The sequence below is a fragment of the Dipodomys spectabilis genome, unplaced genomic scaffold (genome assembly GCF_019054845.1).
Source record: "Dipodomys spectabilis isolate Male_0828 unplaced genomic scaffold, ASM1905484v1 ptg001740l, whole genome shotgun sequence".
NCBI lineage: Eukaryota > Metazoa > Chordata > Mammalia > Rodentia > Heteromyidae > Dipodomys > Dipodomys spectabilis.
Window position 1 is genome coordinate 1 of NW_024872417.1, and position 6,017 is coordinate 6,017.

At 32.4% G+C, this 6,017-nt stretch overlaps 1 pseudogene; it reads right to left on the reverse strand.

The window, feature by feature from the left end:
- Positions 1 to 2,843: 2,843 nt before the first annotated feature.
- On the reverse strand, positions 2,844 to 2,943 carry LOC122103106 (annotated as a pseudogene).
- Between the last annotated feature and the right edge of the window lie 3,074 nt (positions 2,944 to 6,017).

A 6,017-nucleotide genomic window follows, 5' to 3' on the forward strand; every position in this document is an offset into this window, starting at 1 on the left:
GACCACTTAATTTATTTTAATTAATTAATTAATTCATTTGTTTTGTGCTAATACTAGCCTTGAATTCAGGGCCTGTTTCTGTCCCAGAATTTGTTGTTTTTTTGTTTTAGTTTTCTCAAGCCTAGAATTTTACTGCTTGTCGCACAGCTCCATTTCTAGCTTTTGCTGGTTACTTTCAAATCAGAATCTATTGGAATTTTTTTTGCTTGGTCTGGTTTCAAACCACAATCCTCAGATTTCATCTTTCTGATTAGCTAGGATAAACACATGAGCCACCAGTGTGGCTTCTAGATTTTCCTCTATAGCTATCTAATGCACATACTTAGATAGTAATTTAAAACTTAGAGTATAGAAGCAAGTTGTACAGTGATGATATTGTCCTGTCAGAAATTTAAGCTAGTAAATTTCTTCTTAAAACCATGAACAAAAATACCATGATATAATATAAGAAAACTCACTATTGAACATATGAGCTTTAAGAGTTTTCTAATAGATCCATTATTTGTTACCCAACATTAGAAAAAAACTGTATAATACAGTAGTAAAAAAAAGTCTTTTGTAGGAATACTTAATTACCTTATTTTTAAAGACACCTGTTTTCATCTAAAAAAGTAGGCCTGTCTATTGTCTTCATGTGATTTTGATGGTTGAAGGTGCTTAATGAGAAGTCAAAGTGTATTACTAATCCTTTGCTATCAATTAAATCACCTTTTCTTCTTGGAACATACAATGATTAAAGCAATAGTTCATAATCAGCAAGCAATATTTCAGATTCACACTACCAGTGCAAGTGGATCACCAGTAATTAATCCTTGATACCATTTTCCACAAAGTTTTGTTCCAGATACAATCAATCTGCCTTCTCTAGCTGCTTTCCTAGACTGGACCTATTCCTTCACTATACAAGAAAAGTGATATTCAACTGATTTCAGTCAGTTCTGTTACTAGAATTATCAGGGATTTAGATTCTTGTCTGTAATTTGGTCAAAGCTATGTCTCTTTATGTAGGCTATTAAAAATGTATTTACTAATTTCAAATAAATACATAAATTCTATTTCCATCTCTTTTAAAAAATAAAATTGTTTGATCTATAAATTGATCCGAGGCATGGATTTTGTGGCTAGCTAGGTCATTGCACATCTGTCTCTTTCTTCCTCTCTCCCTTTCATGGTTCTCATAGATAATATGACTGCTCCATAATTATCCTAATTTATTTTGCTTTTATATTTTTGGTTGCATCATTTCACTTTTTGCGCTGCCATTTCCCAAATCATTTACATAGAAGGCGTTATTTCATATTTTCTCGTTCCTAGAATAAGCTGCACATGAAGACACCACTGGTCCTCATTTTCAGTCTGTACCTTTCTATATGGAGGAAAACCTTTCCTCTGCTCTCTATCAATTCTCTACTCTAGAGTTAGAATAATTTCGAATAGTAAAAATGGAAAAAGAGAAAAAAAATCATGGTGAAATAACAGATGTAGAATATTCACTGGATTTTTCTGAGCAGTTCAACCAACGTGAACTATTGGGGAATATATGTGCACCTGATTCCCACTGGTACTCAATGTCTCTGCTTAGGCAATTCTGATGAAGACAAGGCACAAGATGAAAAAGTGAGGAATGATATCATTCGCAGAAAAAATGGAGAAGTATTCAAGCAAATTATTCTATGGGCTGCTGAAAATAATCAGCTTACTACAGTACAGAGACTACTTTCCAAAAAGGCCACTCATGTGAATACTAGGAATGATGATGAATATACCTCTCTTCATCGGGAATCCTACAGTGGACACTTAGATATTATCCATGAGTTGGTGGCTCAAGGCAGATATTCATGCAATAACTGTGAATTGCTGGACATCCCTACACAGTGCTTATATGTGGAATAATACCAGACTGGATTCTTTCTTAGTTCATCATGATGCATATCGCAATACCCAAACTAAAGTCCTCTTGACCCCCTTGCATCTTGCTGTTTGGAATAGAAATAGCAAAAATATGCTGGATCTCCTACTATTTAATATTATCAAATTATCAAACCAGGTCTGAAGAACTTTGAAGAAACTGCATTTGATATTGCCAAAAGGATAAATATGTATCACTACGTTTTTGGAGTTGTGGAAAGCTGTAAAAATTGTTCTCCTAAGTCATAATGGTTTGGTTACGTTTCTTAAATTTCAAAAATGCCAATCCATCCTTGTGTCCGTACAAAATATTTTCACCATACAAACAGCAGCAATATCTTACTTTAAAAATTCATGGACTCCATGGTATTCTTCAAGTGAATTGCCTGACTTTGATGTCAAAATGTATTCAAGATTTGTTTGTATACATCTATAATGATTTCTGCAGAGTTTGTGGTTTTTAAATCAGAAATCATTTTAACTTATCTGTTGAAATGAGTAATACAGAAACTGAAGATATTTCTGGTTTTTGTCTGAAAAAAGTATATTTTAATCTAATCTGTTTTTTGTTTGTATAATATACATAATCTATTTCATTCTCTCCTAGATATAATAGTTTGAATTCTACATTGTTTTATAATATATAGGTTCATTTTTAAATGTGTTATTTCAGATAGCATTCCATATAGAAACAGTTTAACATTCCTTTTTTTCCTAGGTCCTTATAGTATGTTATTTCTTTGGAATAAAATGACGATGTTATCTAATTTCAAACGTTTTGTAAAGATTATGCTATGTAAAGGCCTTTCTAAGGTGAGGATTTAATACACTGATGTCAAACTAACTTTTAGTTCAATTAATTACATGTATTGTTACATTTTTATTTTTGTAATCATTTTTAATAACTGTTTTTCATTTCTTGCATCTGAAGAATGAAAAATATGGCATACTTCACAAATTTTCATATCATCCTTGTACAAGTGCCATGTTAATTTCTATATTGTTGTAATTTGGGTAAACGTGCTGCTGAAGCATGTCATATCCTGTAAATTTACATAGTTAATGATGCAGTCTTTATAAAGGCATATATCCTTGGTTGACTGTTTGTAACCAGGAAAACTTATTGTTCCCAAAATGCTATTGATCTTAATTCTCTAAAATTCTGTGTATATTGGAAAACTTACATTGTTTGGTCAATTGCTCACATTTGCAATTTTTTTTTGTCAATGACTATTTTAAGTCTTTTTCAATTAAATTTGATCATAGTTTGAATCCTTTATAGCTAGATCCAAAGGTGATGGCTTTTCAAGTACTTATTTATCAACTGAGTTAGCTTTGTGGAGCTAATGGATTCAAAATAAGCCTTGCTTAAGAGCTACTTCTAAACTTCTGCAGCTTAAAATTTCATAAATGAGGTCTTACTGGCACAAATGTCTACCTGACCCTTCACTCTTCTTCCATGTAGCAACAGACCAACCAGAATATCTTACCCTGACAGCATAGATTTCCTTTTTGGAACAAAACTAATCTTAGTTAAGAGGGATTATAGAGAAATGAACAGTTAAGACAGAATCGTTTAGACTAGAAGGTATTTTATCAAAATATAATTGTTTGTTATACCTAACATTTTAAAAGTAGCTAAAGACAAGAAAGTGAAAATAAATTCATATGCATGATTACCTAATGTCCTGGCCAGGATACCATCCAACAAGGCAGGAATTTACACTACTGCCTTTCTTTCACCAAATATTTTCATAGGTACAAGAGAAGTCTATATGTTTCTCCTTGATATTAGGCCTTAAATTGGTAATGGTTTAATCACAGTGTTTCCTCTTGCCTCTAGGCTGTAAATCTACAAATGGTAAAGCTTTAGGTCCAACTCTACCAAACACTGAGGTAGAAATAATGGAATAATACTTTAAAACACAGTTGCCTTTGATACCCTAACCACAACAGAACATTGCAAAACATGTGCCTTTTTCTTATATTATATATAGTTATATATTTTATATTTATACGTGCTGATATTTTATTTCACACAGTGAAGCTTACTAGAATTAATTGATAATTTGACAAATAAATAGATATATATTACAATAAATAGATTGGAATATAAATAATTGTGTTTAGAATATATATTAATATATGACCGGGCGCTGGTGGCTCACGCCTATAATCCTAGCTACTCAGGAGGCTGAGATCTGAGGATCACGGTTCAAAGCCAGCCTGGGCAGGAGAGACCGTGAGACTCCTATGTCCAATAAACCACTAGAAAACCAGAAGTAGCGCTGTAGCTCAAGTGGTAGAGCGCTAGCCTTGAGCTGAATAGCTGAGGGACAGCGCCCAGGCCCAGAGTTCAAGCCCCACGGCCGACCAAAAAAAAAAAAAGAATATATATTAGTATATGAAAAGTATCAATGCAATGTCTTCGGTATAAACATTGTAAGTGTTCTTGGTCTTCAGAATTCACATAGTTAAAAAAAATTGTTTTCCTCTAATCTATAACAGAATTTACACTCCTGCTCTGTTTATTATTTTAACTCACAGGTTCCAAAATATTTTTCTACACATTTCTGAAGCATTCCTACTGATTATACCCAAATTTTGCTGATATGATGTCTAAAACTTATTATTCTTCTGCAGGACACATGGGTCCTAGGATCCCAGGTTTCAGTTATCCCCATCATCAAGTAACAAGGGCAAGACTTCTCAAGTAGGCCCATGCAACATGCCAACAGAAAGTAATTGAAAATCCATCTCAATCCTTAGCAGTAAGCAAATGTGAAATGCAAGGCAACTTAAAATGAAAGATGAGATCACAAAATTTGAAAAAAAGTACAGTAATACAAATTTTCAATTTACAAATGACCAGCACATATGAGTGAACAAGATCACAAATGTCACACATTATTTTTAATACCCCTCTCCTAATAATTACTGAAAGATTTCAGTCCAGCATAAGTAGGCCAAAAAAATAGTTCCTAGAACGATAGATCCATAATTGGTCTACCAAGGCTAGGAAAACTTGACTTACAGGTCAAATATAATTCACAAAAACATTAATTGAGAAAATCGTTAATGCTTCAAAATACTGGTAATTCAGTAAAACTTGGTTCTGTAGTATAAAAATGTTATCATTCACTAACAAATGATAACCTATATTTAATCTCCTGAAAACAGATTCCTTTTCAAATAATCTTTTAAAATCACATTCACCAAAATAACAGTTGACAAGTCAATGATAATTAGTGACATTACAAACTTTTCAAGATTAGGGTGCAAGTTACAAAAGAGTTGATATATTTACCCATCACTAATGCGAAACAGGTTCAACCATTCATAAAATTGTAGAAATAGTACCACCCACCATTTGTGTTGTTCAGTAGGTGCCTTCCAGGAATGTGTTAAATAGATCAACCTCCCATAATTCAAACCCAAACACTAGCTAATAAAGTAAATTTCATCACTTAATAAGGTACATTTTAAAAAGTCACAAATAGTTGCCTTATCATATGTTGTTTTATGTTTTCCCTAGCTGTTTAACATACTAAGAAATATGACTTAAAGTCATGAATAAGGGTACTCATCAGAGATGTGACAAACATAAAATCTGTCTTGTTTCTATCATATTCCTCTATAGTAGTAAATCGTAGTTTTCTTCTTTTCCCAAAACTTATAGGTAGTAAAAAATATTATCCCATGTAAAATAAAATAATCACAAGCCCTATTACAACGCCATTTATAAAATTTGTTAGTTAGGAATATATTCTAAGCCATTTTTAATCTTTCTTGTTGACTAAAGATTAATCTTCCAAATGGATGAGAATAAAATAATGTCTAGGGGCTTCACGTCTCCAGTCTTGCAAATTGTTATTTCAGATGAATGAATTATCGAAATATAAACTGACATCAGTTCAAGTATAAGCAGGATTGAAACTCCATGGAATGTATATAAACCTTTCAAAGTATTAACAGAGAGTTTAACAGAATGACTATCAGGAAGTTGAAACCAGAGAGGAAATCCATAGAATGAATGAAAAATGGAACAACGGACAAGTACAGTTAGAATACTCAATGTACATATGTGATAAAGGAAGTGGTAAATCTGA